Source organism: Solanum dulcamara, chromosome 8, assembly GCF_947179165.1.
Source record: "Solanum dulcamara chromosome 8, daSolDulc1.2, whole genome shotgun sequence".
In the NCBI taxonomy this organism is placed as follows: Eukaryota; Viridiplantae; Streptophyta; class Magnoliopsida; order Solanales; family Solanaceae; genus Solanum; species Solanum dulcamara.
In genome coordinates, this window is record NC_077244.1 from 8,187,404 (window position 1) to 8,203,655 (window position 16,252).

The 16,252-nt window shown below is 36.4% G+C and overlaps 1 long non-coding RNA gene across 1 annotated transcript; it reads left to right on the forward strand.

Moving 5' to 3' along the window:
- The first annotated feature begins 405 nt into the window (after positions 1–405).
- On the forward strand, positions 406–12,601 carry LOC129901360 (uncharacterized). Its single transcript, XR_008769823.1, has 4 exons — positions 406–481; positions 831–899; positions 11,629–11,785; positions 12,365–12,601. It is a non-coding gene; the product is annotated as an uncharacterized LOC129901360 (long non-coding RNA).
- The last annotated feature ends 3,651 nt before the right edge of the window (positions 12,602–16,252 follow it).

Here is a 16,252-nt window from a genome sequence, read left to right on the forward strand (position 1 = left end):
CGGAGAGGAAAAGCTTTGATTTCGGATTGTTCGTGACTTTTGTCTAAGGCAAGTGGAATTCTAACCTTTATTAAGTATGTTGAAGCTTGTATTTTCCTATGTGAGTGAATTAGGGTGTATTGGATTATTGGATTGGGTTGCATTATATGATTTAATCGTGAAATTCGGGTATAGGTAATTTTCTAAATGTTGTGAATTACGAGATATTGACTTATTGTGTAATTGTGGACTATATGACATCATATGTGAATATTTATCATATATCACTCATTACTTGTTCATATACTTATGTGTGATTGGCTGAGAACTGATATGAGTGAGATACTGGATATTGGGACCGAGGTTTCTATCGATCGAGGTGATTTGCCGAGGTCTCTTCCAATGGCCGAGGTCTTTTTCGATGGATATTATGGCTGAGGTTTCTTCCGATAATGATGATTGATACATGGTCTACGCGAGACCCCATGGATTCCAGTCTGAGGTGATCAACAGATGTCTATCATAGGACAGACATGCATCATGATGATTTGACTTTGCATTTACATCTATTTCATCCTGTGGCTGTAAATAATTGAGCTTACCTGTGTGTGTTGAGTATGATGATGAGAACATATATATACTCTCTATTTGTGGAATGTCTGATATTTCTGAGATAATTGATGTATAAACTGTATAGACTAGGTTGTCTGAGTACAAGTGTGTAGTTGTGGAGGTATATGGTTGGGATGTCATGAGAAGTTATGTTCCACATTGCTTTACCTAGGCTTTAGTTTTTATTTTGCTGAGCACCTTCTTATTGGTACTCACTCCTTGCTTCTACACCTGTGTAGGATCTAAGTCCAGTACCAACCGCTCTTAGCATTTCTGTGGATCGGATCGAGCTTCCGGACGTGTGAGAGGTAGCAACTTGTCTTCTCCGGCAAACTCTTGCTTCCCATTTAACTTATGTTTAGTTCTATTTGAGGACTGAGGCATTTGGACTTGTACTTTCTTATTTCTGTCAAAAACTAATGGCTTGTACATGTGACACCAAGTCTTGGGTAGTTTAGAATTTATTTTTCTGCATATCCTTATCTATATCATATTAGAGTTTACATTTCCATTTTTATTTTTGCTTATTTTGAATTTTTCAGACTCTTAGGCTGACTTGCCTTGGTCTCCATCACACCCGAATTCAGGTCATGAGACTTCTTGGCAATTTACTCTTTGAGAACATAGGCTCCACTCTGCCAATGCGGAGTTTAACTCCAGACCCTTCACGAACGCGGGAGTTACTCTGCGAATACAAAGGTCAAGTATCAAGCCCTCCACAAATGCGGCCAAGACCCTGCGAACGTGGAAGCCACCCCAATCTACCCTTTACAAATGCAGACAAGCTTCGCGAACACGAAGAAGCACTAGTTATTAGCAATTTCAACAACACACCAAAAACAAAGATTCACTGAATAGACTTTCAAGATTCGTTTAGAATCCCGAGTACACAAAACAAATATGTTATCCAACTAAATTCAACATTCCAAACTCAATGAAACCGTCATAAATGGATTCGAGGTCTCAATGATCCTGAACCCATTTTAGTCTCAATAAACTAATTTTCACCTAAAAAATCAAATTGTCCTCGAAACCTCTGAATGTTCAACCAAGATATCACATCGGCCTAAAATCATCCCTCGAATCTAATGGAATCATTGAAAGTTCAATCAAAGTGTTCAAACTCCAAAAGTTAATCAAAGTCAATTGTTCGACTAATTTCACTTAAACTTCCAACTTAAAGGCTCAATTCCGCGTTAAGACTTCGAAACTAAAAATAACTACACTCTTAGATCAAATTCTAAATTTCTCAGGAGATGAAATTTTCATAATTTCATTCTAAGACTCATTGCTTCTTTTGTTATCAAAAATCACTTTTGAACAACTTAAAGTCTCCAAAACTCAAAAATTTCCAAAGATCACAACTTTTCAATAAAACCAACTTCATAAACTGATCAACCATGTCTCGGGGCAACTATCGGGAGGGGTAAATGGTAATTTTTCAAGAATTTCAAAAATGACCTTCAGAGTCATTACATATTCTTAGGATACCACTTTCAAATTACTAACTTATTTATGCTAATAAATTACTAAAACTAGTCCTCTATTTTATGGTAAGTGAGACTCAAAATCAACTATTCTTGTTCCAGGTTTAGTGGTCATTTTAGTAGTTGAAACTTGGTTATTTTGTATAAATTGTCCCCTTTCTCCAAGTATTTATACTCCTTTCTCAATATCTTGTATCTGTATTTGAAACAAGTTGAAAAACAATCTCTACTATGAACTTCTTGTCACACCTCAAAAGGGTACCTTTGGCGTGGTCGGCACTCAGAAACCATCTCTGGCCTTCGAGAGAACCACTTGATGTCATCACTCATTTGGTATTAGCGTAAGACTTAAGTGAAAAAAAGGATACTAATGTGGGCTCGCCATCATCAACATCAAAGGAAAGAAATACTCCTTAGAAGAAGTAGTTTCAAAGGAGAACTACTCTGATTACATCATCAAACTCTATCTATGAAGCCTCTAACACTATCAGATGGTGTCAATGACATGTGAATGGCTACCTCAAAAGAAACATAATACTCAACAAAAAATAAAAGGATAAAGAGTTCCTCTAAATACAAGAAGGACTCACCAAATAGCTGAAAAGTAATGATATTCAACGATGCCCCTGTTGAGGATCTCTAACACTTGTATCTGCATCATTAAATTATCACGCCCCGAGAGGGTACCCTAGATGTGACCGGCACTCGAAGACCATTGCTAGTCCCCAAGCGAACCACTTGGTCCAATCACACATCCATTCCATATCAATCAATCAGCGGAAAGTTTAAAATAAAGAATAATCTAGTGGGTAATCTAAACCAAACTCCAATCCTTCTCATTTAAAATAGTTTAACAAGAATGGTTCAAGGAAATAAAATACTCACTCGACCCATCACTATCTAGTCTATGAATCCTCTATCACTACTATCTAATTGGTGCCAATGACATGTTCATGGCTACCTTAAATCAGAATGAAAAAGACTAAACTCAACGCAAGAATAACATAAGTGGTGTCCTCCGAATGTAGAGGAGGACTCACCAACAAGCTGAGTGTGAATAGATCCTCAATGGTGCTCCTATTGACGATCTCTTAAACCTGTCTCTGCATCATGAAATGATGCAGGTCCAAATGGACGTTAGTACATGGAATGTATGAGTATGTAATATATCATAATAAAATATACCTCAAGGAAGAATAATCGCTTGTTCAAATATCTCAAATCAGAAAGATAAGAGAGATTCAATCAAAGTGTCATAAGTCTAAAGTAAGAACACCATTTAGCTAGAGACCAATCATATACCATCTAATCATGTACCATACAGTTCAGTCAAATCATTTATAATTCGATCTAATCCAATCATATGCAATCCAATCCAATCCAATCATATATCATCCGATCTAATCCAATCATCTACAATCGGCTCAATCCAATCATATGTCATTCGATCCAATCCAATCATATACAATCCGATCTAATCCGATCACATACCATCAAATCCAATCTAATCACATACAATTCTATTCAATCTAATCACAAATCATCTAATCCAATCCAATCACATATCGTCTAATCCAATCAAATCCAATCCAATCAACTCAACAATCAAGTCAAAGGACTCAACTCAATAAATATGCAAATTAGAACTTAGCAATGTTATACAATCCAACTCAATCATCAACAATCTCAATCAAACCAATCATATCATGCACAATCCACTCAATTTAGGAGTTTCTCTAACCGACAACTATCACCATATGAGCTAGTGATAGTACAACAAGCCGACGTTGTTGTCACGTCTATTCATAACTTGCCAGGGCAAGAACAAATCAACAATCATGGATACATAACAAATCAAGCCCTATCATGCCGGAACAATAAAATAGGGAAACATCCGACTTTAACGGTTCAATCACATTGGAAACATCCGACTTAATGGTTCAATACCATGGGAAACATCCGACTTTAACGGTTTAATCCTATCCTACGTTTGGAGACGTAGTTTATTAGTTCGAGTATGGACTATACTCTTACCCAATTCGGTGCTCGATACTCCTCTCAAGACTCAATATGCTCATATCTATCAAGTGAGTAAAATACTCAAAATACTCATTTAGTCTCATTGGACTCTTTCAAATCAACTCATTTAGTCTTATTGGAATCTTTTCAAAACTCAGTCAAATCTGGCCTCATTGGACCTCATTTCCAATCAACTCATCTCAATCATCAAAATCTTCTTTTAAGGATTTGATACCATCTCAACTCAATGAATGCAGAAAATATTAGATGTCTTTAAAACATAATCTCAACTCCTCAAATCAAACTCAAAATATACATTTTTATGTAAAAATGCTCAACTCGTTTATATTCAAAATGCTAATGTTCAAAATAATTAAAAGACTTCTCAAACTCAACTCATGCTTAAACTCCTTTTAAATCAAAGATGAAAATAATCATTCTTTAAACTCAAAATAGTGTATAAATAGTTTATGCAAAAATGTTCACAGATCATTTATTTAAAACTCATTCTCAAATAATAATTTATACTCATATGACTCCAATCAAATCAAATTATGTCAATCACATATCATGTAGTCACATTAGACTCCAATCCATTTCACCTCAAACCTCATCATCAACATACCCCATCATCAATCATTCTACATATGTTAATTAACCACCCTTTACATCATCATTCACACCATCATTATACATCGTCATCAAACATCATCATTCGTATCATCATCAAAATATCATCATTCACATCATCGTAAAACATCTACTCCAAAATCTTTATTAATTCTATGTTCAATTTACAGAAACAAAAGTGACATTCTAGCTCTATCAATATTTCATTTCTTTTTATGCCATTCACATTCACAACTATCCCAATTCATTATTTTTATTTCCAATCAATACATATATACACAAAACAATCATCCATCTCAACCTCAAGACGATTATGACAAAAGAAATCTCATCTTGGTTTTCATGTGAATGAAACATGAATCCATACTCTCAACAAACTCAACTCAAGAACATCATTAACACATTTTAGTAATATTCTATAGTCTAGGAAATTTCAAGAAGACCTTCATAGAAGGTTCAAATCTTTCACAACTCCTATCCAATACATTTATGGGCATGTGGAAGAAATTAATCCATATTTTAGGTTAGCCTTATATACCTTGCTTGAATATCATCTCACCGGAAATCAAGACTTGACTTGAAGATCTTGAAGATCTTGAAGATCTTGAATCCTTGAGCTTTTGAAAGGATTTTGTTGGAGAAGATTTGGAGGAGAAGAGGGATGAATAATAGGGTTTCTTTGGAGAGGCAAAAATCTGAGAAAATATAGTCCAAATTGTTCCAAGTTGGGTATATATAATTAAGAAAAAAGTCTAATTTTCCCTTCCTCAAAAACCTGAAAAACTGGGCAAAAATCTTGCTGGCGCTATAGTGGAACGCCATGCCACTGCAGCGCCAAGTCAAAATAGGCTTAAAACCCTGCAAACCCAATAGTGGCGCGTCGCGCTAAGGACCAAACTACTGAGGCTATTTTCTGGCACTATAGTGGTGCATCGCGCCCTTACAGCGCCAAGCCTAGATTTTCTAGGTTCTGGAAAATGGGCTTAAAACCCTACAGGCCTATAGTGGCGCCGCGCCAAGGACCAAACTACTAAGGCTTGTTCTTGGCTCTATAGTGGCGCGTCGCGCCCTTGCGTCGCCAAGCCTAAAATTTTCTGCAGTTATGGTCTAGGCCTGAAATTCCTATAGTAGTAGTCTGTCGTAAGATAGTCATGACTTTTGACTTCTAACTCTAAAAATTGTAATCTTGGTGGCGTTGGAAAGAAGACTCAATGACTCTAATTTGGTAGGTCGTGGGCCACCCAGTTTATTATATTCTAGGAGATATGCTCGTTTGAAGGTGACCCTAAACCACATCTAACACACTTCAAATACTTAGGAATTAATCCTAACTCATATATAAAATTACAAGTCCTTCGGTCCGAGTCTACACACACGTGAAGAAATGTTCGAGTCTTTGTGAAAAATAATTCTGGGGTGTTACAAAAATGATGCAGGTTGAATGACATCAATACATAGAATGTACAAGTAAGTAAAATGGCAGGAAATTAAGGATAGATATCAAGAAACTCCTTTCAGAAAGACTCAGCTCAGAACTAAACATTATCTCAACATCAATATGTAATGCAAGTGTAAAAATAATAATAAGCAATGCTTACTCAGTTGGGAGTTTCTCTAACCGACAACCATCACTTATGAGCTAGTGATGATACAACAAAAATATGTCGTTGCCACATCCATCCAATACCTTGCTAGGGTAAAGGACATCACCATCTTGGATAAAATCATCAATGTCCTTTTTTGGGACTTAAGAGTCATAACCTCCATCCTACGCTGGCTATGTAGTTCTAGTGTTTGAGTCAATTAAACTCTTACCCAACTCGGTGTTCAATACTACTCCCAAAATATGTGATCATATTAACCTCATCGTCTAGTCTTATTGGACTTTTATTTAAAACATAAAACTCATCTCATTACCTCTTCATCAATCATTACACTTCGAAACATCATTTACATCTCATCAAAACATCATTTACTCCAAATAATCAAATTCATTTAAACTCAATTTTTTTGCTCTTTCAAAACTCAATAAAATACATATATAGTATTAATTTAAATCACTCTTTTTATCAATGCATATTAAAAGCCAACATATTTACTCAAAACACGGTAAATGAATATCAAATCAATTAGGGTTCATGGGAAAGTAGCCACGAATAATAATTTAAATAATATGAGAGATAAAAATAATAATAATCTCAATACATAAATATATCTAACTAAATAGAAGAAGTATTAACTCATTTAGAATACAAGAATTAAGGTAAAACTCAACTATAACTCAATTACGATGAATTTAATTATTGGGCGCATGGACGAACTCAATCCAATGCTATGAATATCCTTACATACCTGGAATTCGAAACTTTTACTCTGAATTGAAGAACTCAATGAACACTCTTGAACCCCTATTATTTTCTCCTCGTCGGAGTATTTTTTATACTACCTGGAGTATAAGTATCATCAGAATAGTATTTCTGCACTTCTATAAACTAAAACAATATTTGAGAATGAGTAAAGAAGTGTATAGAGACAAGAGTTGCTTGAGAAAGCTTGATGAATAAAATAAGGAAATAAGGTGGTATTTATAGGTGTAGAGGAGGGACCTAACAATAAATAAAAATAATTACAAAGGATGATCTTGAAAATTCTATGGAGGATTGTGATGTCATGGGTGATGTTAAATAGAGGACTATGGATGTCATGGGTGATGACAAATGGATCTAGATCTTTTCATGGTTGGTGAGCTGAATGTTCTTTTAACAGAATACTCTTTTTCGGAGCTGCATTTGAATAAGATAACTTCCTCATTAGTATTTGGTGTCCCATATGAATTGTATCTCTAGACGTCTACTTTCATGTCATTCAAGAATCAACCGATTTGGAACATCCTACAAAGAAATATGATTTTTCTGCTACAAATACTCTATTTCATCACAACACCATGTCTTGCAAAAAATAATTTATTTGACCAACTTAGCCTCCGAATCGTAAGATATGTTCTTCAAGAAAGTTGAAGGTAATGATGTTGGGGTTATTCATAAATTTTAATCACCTAATTTGGACCATCCTATGAAACGTTTGCCAAAAATACAGAAATAGTATTATTTTTATCGAGAATTGAAACACCACATACAACGTTTTAGGGGGTGTTACAATATCTCCCCCATGGGATCATTCGTCCTCAAATGAAGATGAAACTAGAAGACATCAAAAATGAATATCATCAAGACATCAATTTCTCAAAAACTTCGATACTCAAATGCTCAAACAACACGTATTCAAATAGTCAATGTCTCAAACTCAAGAATACACATCGACTCAAAGGTAGAAGTAAGGAATATTACCTTGAACATAATCATCATAAGGAACGAATAGATGAGAATATTTAGCTTTCATATCTTCTTCAGTTTCCCATGTAGCCTCTTTGATGAATTGATTTCACCATATGACTTTGACATATGCCATTTTCTTAGTTCTTAATTTGCGAATCTAAACTGGAATCTCTTCATAACTCAAACTCTCTTTCACCCCAATACTTTCATTCAAGACAACAAGTGAAGGATCTCCCAAATACTTTTTAAGCATAGAGTTGGGAAACACATGATGAATAACTCTTAACTCTGGGGGCAACTCCAATTCATAAAAAACGTTACCAATCCTTTTCACAATATTATAAGTACCAAAGTAGGGGGACTAAGCTTCTCTTTCTTTCCAAATCTCATCACACCCTTCATGGGTGAAACTTTCAAGTATACCCAATCATACACTTCGAACACCAAATCTCTCCTCCTAACATCAATGTAGGATTTTTGGTGACTCTGAGCAGTCCTCAACCTCTCTTGGATTGTTTTCACCTTCTCTATAGCTTGGTGAACCAAATTTGGTCCAATCAAATCAGCTTTACCAACTTCGAATCAACCAATTGGTGATCTAAATTTCCTCCCATACAGAGCTTCATAAGGAGCCATTTGAATACTGAATGGAAGCTATTATTGTATGCAAAGTTAATAAGAGGTAAATGATCATCCCAATTACCTTTAAAGTCGATGACACAGGCTCTCAACATATCCTCCAAAGTCTGTATCGTACCCTCTGCCTGGCCATCTGTCTGTGGATGAAAAGTAGTACTAAGGTTCACTTTTGGACCCAAACCCTTCTTAAATGACTTCCAAAACTGAGCAGTTAATTGAGCTCCCCTATCTGAGATGATAGACAAAAGAACTCCATGCAGTCTAACAATCTCTCTAAGATACAGTCTGGCATAATCCTCTACAATATTCATAGTCTTAACCGGTAAGAAATGGGCCGATTTGGTCATCCTATCAACAATCACCCAAATAGATTCATGTTGTTTGCGGGTTTGAGGTAAACTGATAATGAAGTCCATGTTGATCATCTCCTACTTTCATTTCCAGATCTCTATATTCTGAACCACTCCATAAGGCCTTTGGTGCTCAACTTTAACTTGTTGGTAGTTCGGGAACTTAGACACAAACTATGTTATATCTCTCTTTATTCCACTCCACTAGTATACTTCTCTCAAGTTGTGGTACATCTTTGTCGAACTTGGATGGATGGAATACCTAGAATTATGGGCTTCTACCATGATTCTCTCTCGAATGCCATCAACACTTGGAACACTTAATCTCCCTTGATATCTCCACACTCCATCTCCCCCTTTGGAAAAACCCATTACCTCCTGATTGTGAACCTCATCTTTCAGTTGAAGGAGAATGGGGTCCTGATCTTACTTTCCTTTCACCTCTGCAACTAAAGATGATTCAGCTCCATTCCAGACTATTGTACCACCTTCACTAGAGTCAATAAGTTTAACTCCCAAACGCGCAAGTCTATGCACTTCCTTTGCCAACTCCTTCTTTTCCTCTTCCACATGGGTCGTACTCCCCATGGATATCCTGCTAAGGGCATCAAAAGCTGCGTTTGCTTTACCTGGGTGGTACAGAATGCTAATGTCATAATCCTTGAGTAACTTTATCCATCCCCTCTGCCTCAAGTTCAGCTCCTTCCGACTGAATACAAACTGCAAGCTCTTGTGGTCCATAAATACATCCACATGTACACCATAAAGACAGTGACGCCAGATCTTAAGAACAAATACCACATTGCCAACTCAAGGTCATGAGTAGGGTAGTTCCTCTCATGGGTCTTAAGTTTTCTGGAGGTATAGGCAATGACCTTACCTTTCTGCATTAACACACATCCCAACCCAACTCTGGAAGCATCACAATAGATTACAAAACCATCCGTTCCCTTAGGTAGGGACAGCACCAGAGCAGTAGTCAATCTAGCTTTCAACTCTTAAAAGGTGGTTTATTTATGTTGCAGGGGTGGAACATGGTTAAATATGAGTATATAGGCTACTAGTTTCAGCCTAGTAATACTCTGTTTCGTATGGTTAAGATTTTGCAAAATAAAGAGCTAAAACCCTGTTATGGCGTCATAGTTGTTGTTGGCAATATGACTGGTAAGATTAGAATTTGGATAGAGCAAGTTATAGGGGAGATGCTTCCCGATTTTTGCTAACTTTGAAACTAGTAATAAACTAGTCGAAGGAAATGGATAAGGAAATGATTCCTATGGGTACTTGGCTGTAGATTTGGAAATTGGAAAGTGAAATATTATTAATATTAGTATTTCCTTCGTGTTAAATAGGTTCATAGGACGACGAAACAAGCCGTGTTAAAAGCAATCGATAAGAGGTATATAAGGCTATCCTTTCTTTTTTTTTGGCATGTCTTAGGTATAAGTTATGAATGGTTTGGATACGAAATATGGGGATAATTTCACTCCTGAAACTCCAAGTATGATTCATAGACTTTATCCACTTTGTGATGTTAAAACTCCTATAATAGTTGAGTTATTGCCTTTTAAGGCTCCCATAGGATGAACAATAGTATATGTAAAGCATGTCTCTTCTTCCTTTCGGAAGATCTTAAATGTAAATGAAATGGTATATGATATGGGTTGGAGGTAGTTCCATTTATAGGCTCCGAGTATAACTCGTGACTTGTTTTCACTTTTGAATGTTAAAGTAATTGAACTACTACCCTCGAGTCTCCTATATGATAAATAGTATTTGAATGTATAATCACCTGTTCCTAAGGATTCTACGATGACGAATGTCTCTTATTCCATAAGTTGTTTAGCTTTGTCTTGATACACGTCTAGTATTCCTGAGGCTCCAGTTAATATGATCCCTAACAAAATTTAGGGGATGCTTGAGATGATTACTACTCTGGTCTTCGAGTGACGGTTCATTTGACTGTTTCATTGAGTCTCAGATGATGATTTAAATTGCATATGGTTTCTCACTACTCTACTCATACATGTTGCAACCCTTCTTTCTTTGCGTCCCACGATGGGCCGGACATTATATCGGGCGCTGCTTTACTACTTCTTTCACTGCATCCCAGGCCGGCTACGGATGTGTATAATTCCACGCATGAAGAGACAATTTTGTATGTGAGGTGTGGTGTATGTTATGAAGATACGATTATTCACCGAGTCCCAGGCCGGCTGTAATATGATGGTACGTGTATGATGGTATGTGTGGCGAAATAAGAAAGGAATACTGAGTCCCTTACTAGAGAGTCGGGTATGTATGTATATAATGCTGGTACGCTATAGACGTACACTACTCCCTTCATCGAGTCCCTCACTAAAGGGCCGGATACCTTATCTAGGCATGCATGTGAAAATAGAGTGACATATTTGTGATGTAATAATTTGTTAACTGTTATATTTGTTAACTGTTATATTTGGTTCCTGCATCCCTATTTCAGTTGTTGTCTCAATCATGATGTGTTATGCTTTATATACTCAATACATATATCGTACTGATCCCCCATTCCCTTGGGGTTGCGTTTCATGCCTGCAGGTACAAAAACTCGTGTATATTGTAACCCTTCTTTCTTTGCGTCCCACGATAGGCCGAACATTATATCAAATGCAACTTTACTACTTCTTTCAACTCATCCCGGGCCGGCTATGGATATGTATAATTCCACGCATGAGGAGACGATTTCGTACTTGAGGTATGGTATATGTTATGATGATATGATTATTCACCGAGTCCCACGACGGCTGTAATATGATGATACGTGTATGATGGTATGTGTGGTGAAATAAGAAAGGAATACCGAGTCCCTCACTAGAGAGCCGGGTACATATGTATATGATACTGGTACGCTATAGACGTACACCACTCCCTTCACTGAGTCCCTCACTAAAGGGTCGGATACCTTATCTAGGCATGTATGTGAAAATAGAGTGACACATTTATGATGTAATATAATGACATATACGATAAGATTATACCGTATACGATGATATGATGCCGTATACGATGATATGAAGAAGTAATATATATGATGACATGTTAATATGATGAAATGATTATGACATCGAGTTCACTAGAGGCTGGGTACAGTGTATGAGAATGTATATAACTACATGTCCTAAGATGCAGGTACAATAATTTGTTAACTTTTATATTTGGTTCCTTCATCCCTATTTCAGTTGTTGTCTCAGTCATGATGTGTTATGCTTTATATACTTAGTACATATATCGTACTGATCTCCCATTCCCTGGGGGCTGCGTTTCATGCCCGCAGGTACAGATGTTCATTTCGAAGACCCGCTAGCTCAGGATTTCTGCTCAGCTATGTTGGAAGTGCTTCACTATTTCGTAGCCTAGGTTTTTTTGTATTGGTCCTCCTGTGTATATATTTATTTGTTCAGAGGTACGGCGGAGTCCCTGTCCCATCATATGTGGTCGTTACTATTCTTAGAGGTCTGTAGACATATGTATGTGGGTTGTTTATGAGTTTATTTCAGTTGTGCCTATATGGCATGTTGTAAATATTTTTATGTTATGACATCCTTGTCGGCTTGTGTACCCTTTCATGATATGATACGAATGAAAGATGCTACATATATATGAAAAAGTTTTGACCTATTGAGTTTTTTGTGAGTAGTATCACATTATGCATAGTCTAATTTGACTATAACTGACAGATAGGTACACGGGGGTCCAGGTCGGAACCCAGTCGGGGCTATCACGCCCCGAGAGGGTACCCTAGACGTGACCGACACTCAGAAACAATTTCTGGCTCCCAAGAGAACCACATAGACTGATCACACATCCGTTCATTCATTCAATCAGGGGAATACTTAAAATAAAGAGAGTATTTGGTGGACAAATCCCAAATCAACAATCTAACTCAAGAAAGAAAGGCCATGGGCCAACAAATCAAACTTCAATCTTTGTCATTAAAATAGTTTGACAAGAATAATTTAAGGAAATAAAATATTCAATCGACCCATCACTATCTAATCACATATCATTTAATCCAATCCATCACACATCACCTAATTCGATCCAATCATACACAATCCAATCACAATTCATCTAACCTGATCTGATCATATACAATCAACTCAACAATCAACTCAATGAATATGCAAATTAAAATAATGCAATGTTTTACAATTCAACTCAATCATCTACAATCACAATCAAACCAATCATATCAATAACAATCTATTCAATTGGGAGTTTCTCTAACCGACAACTATCACCATATGAGCGAGTGATAATACAACAAGCCGTCTTTGTTGCCACGTCCGTTCATACTTTGCCAGGATATGAATGAATCAACCAATCATAGATCCAATCCAACCAAGTCCTATCAAGTCAGGACAGTAATTTAGGAAGCATCCGACTTTAACGGTTCAATCCTCTCCTACGTTTGGCGGCGTAGTTTATTGGTTCGAGTATGGACTATACTCTTACCCAATTCAGTGCTCGATACTCCTCCCAAGACTCAATATACTCATATCTATCAGGTGAGTAAATACTCAAAATACTCATTTAGTCTCATCGGACTCTTTCAAATCAAATCTGGCCCCAAGTTAGGCTTAAACTCTTTCTAAATCAAAGATGAAAATAGTCACTCTTTAAACTCAAAATAGTGTATAAAAAGTTATGCAAAAATGTTCACAAATTATTTATTTAAAACTCCTTCTCAAACACTCATTTATACTCATATGACTCCAATCAAATCAAATTATGCATATCACATAATCACATTAGACTCCAATCCACTTCATCATACAACCTCCTCATCAACATAATCTCTTCATCAATCATTCTACATATGTTAAATAACCACCATTCACATCATCACTCACACCATCATCAAAACATCATCATTCACATCATTATCAAACATCGTCATTCACATCATTATCAACACCATCATTAACATCATCATCAAACATCTACTCCACAATCCTTATTTTAATCTTATGTTCAATTTATAGAAACGAAAGGACATTCTTAACTATTCAATTCATTCTTTTCGTTCCAATCAATACATATATACACAAAACCATCCATCTCAACCTCAAGACAATAATGAAAAAAGAAATCTTATCTTGGGTTCATATGAATGAATACATGAATCTGTACTCTCAACAAAACTCAACTCAAGAATACCATCAATACATATTAATTTATATACAAAAATTCATTTGTAGTCAATAATATAAAAGATAACTATTTAGTAACTCAAGTCATTAAAATCATCAATCAATTAATAGTATATAAAAACATTCTATAGTTTAGGAAAAATTTCAAGAATACCTTCCGAGAAGGTTTAACATTTTCACAACTCCTATCCAACACATCTAAGGGCATATGGAAGAAATCAATCCATATTTTAGGTTAGCCTTACATACCTTGCTTGAAGGTCATCTCACCGGAAACCAAGACTTGACTTGAAGATCTTGAGATTTTGAAGGAAAATCTTGTTGGAGATGTTTGGGAGAGAAGAGAATGGAGATTAGGGTTTTTAGAGAGAGGCACAAGACTGAAAAATATGGTCCAAATCGTCTAAGTCTAGAGTATACATAATTAGGGGAAAAGTCCAATTTTCCCTTCCTCAAAAATCTGGATAACTGGCAAAAATCTTGCAGGCGCGTCGCGCCACTGTAGCGCCAAGCCAAAATAGGCTTAAAACCTGCACATCTGATAGTGGCGCGTCGCGCCAAGGACCAAACTACTGAGGCTATTTTATTGTGTGTCACGCCCTTACAGCGGCCAAGCCTAAGTTTTCTTGGTTCTGGAAAAATAGGCTTAAAAACCCTGCAGGCCTAATAGTGGTGCGCCGCGCCAGGGACCAAACTGCTGAGGCTTGTTCCTGGCATGATAGTGGCGCGTCGCACCACTGCGGTGTCAAGCCCAGGCTTCCGGCAGTTACAACCCAGGCCTGAAATTCCGGCAGTACTAGTCCATCTTAGGATAGTCATAACTTTTGACTTCGAACTCCAAAATTTACAATCTTGGTGGCGTTGGAAAGAAGACTCAAAGACCTATAATTTGATAGGTCATGGGACACCCAATTCATCCTATTTTAGTAGACATGGTCATTTGAAGTTGACCCTTATACTAACTCATCTGAAAACTTAATCGATTGGAGTTCTTTGGACTCGACTTGGTGTTAGAGATCCCTTATGACCCCTAAACACATCTAACACACTTCAAATACTTAAGAATTAATCCTAACTCATGTGTAAAATTACAATTCCTCCGATCCGATCTACACACACGTGAAGAAATATTCGAGTCTTTGTGAAAAAAATTTTGGGGTGTTACAGCGGCCTACGGGGTTGGGTCATGACAGCCTTCTGTAGTAACCATCCAAACCCAAGAAACCCCTTATGTTAGTTGGAGAGGTAGGTCTGGGCCATTTCTTAACTGCCTCAATCTTTTGAGTATCAACTCGAATTCCATCACCAAATATAATATGGTCTAGGAATGCTACAGACGCAAGCCAAAACTCACACTTCGAAAACTTAACATACAACTCCCTCTTCTTGAGAGTTTGAAGGACAATCCTAAGGTGGTTAGCATGCTTACTCTTACTTCTAGAGTAGACCAAAATATCTTCAATGAATACAATCACAAACATATCCAGGTATTGGTGAAAATGATTGGGTGGGGTGGATGATGAAGACGACTAGGTGGGGGTGGGTTTTTTCTTTTTTTTTCGAAAATCATTTTTTTTTAGAAAATGAATTTCTTCTTTTTTTAATTATTATTTGGGTAAAGAAATGTCACATGTCATCAAGTTAATGACCACTTTTTTTTCTACTCAAAAGTCATTATTTTAAAATTATTTTTGATATATATGACACGTGTCTCCATTTAATTGCTCACTTTGACACATCATCGGCAATTGTATTACACACACTTTAGATATTTGGGTGATTGACCAATTCAATTTTGGACGATAATTTAAAACTTGGGGGGTTAATTAGCCTATTTAAAAAGTAAAAAGAATACTGTTTCCAAACTCAAAAACTTAAACGTGACAATTTACATAAAAAAACATATTTTTCTATCGATAGCTAAATTCATAAATTTAGAATTGTTGTGCATGAGTGGTGTTTTGAAATTTCTAAGAAGGAATCAAAATTATATACCATTGGTATCATGT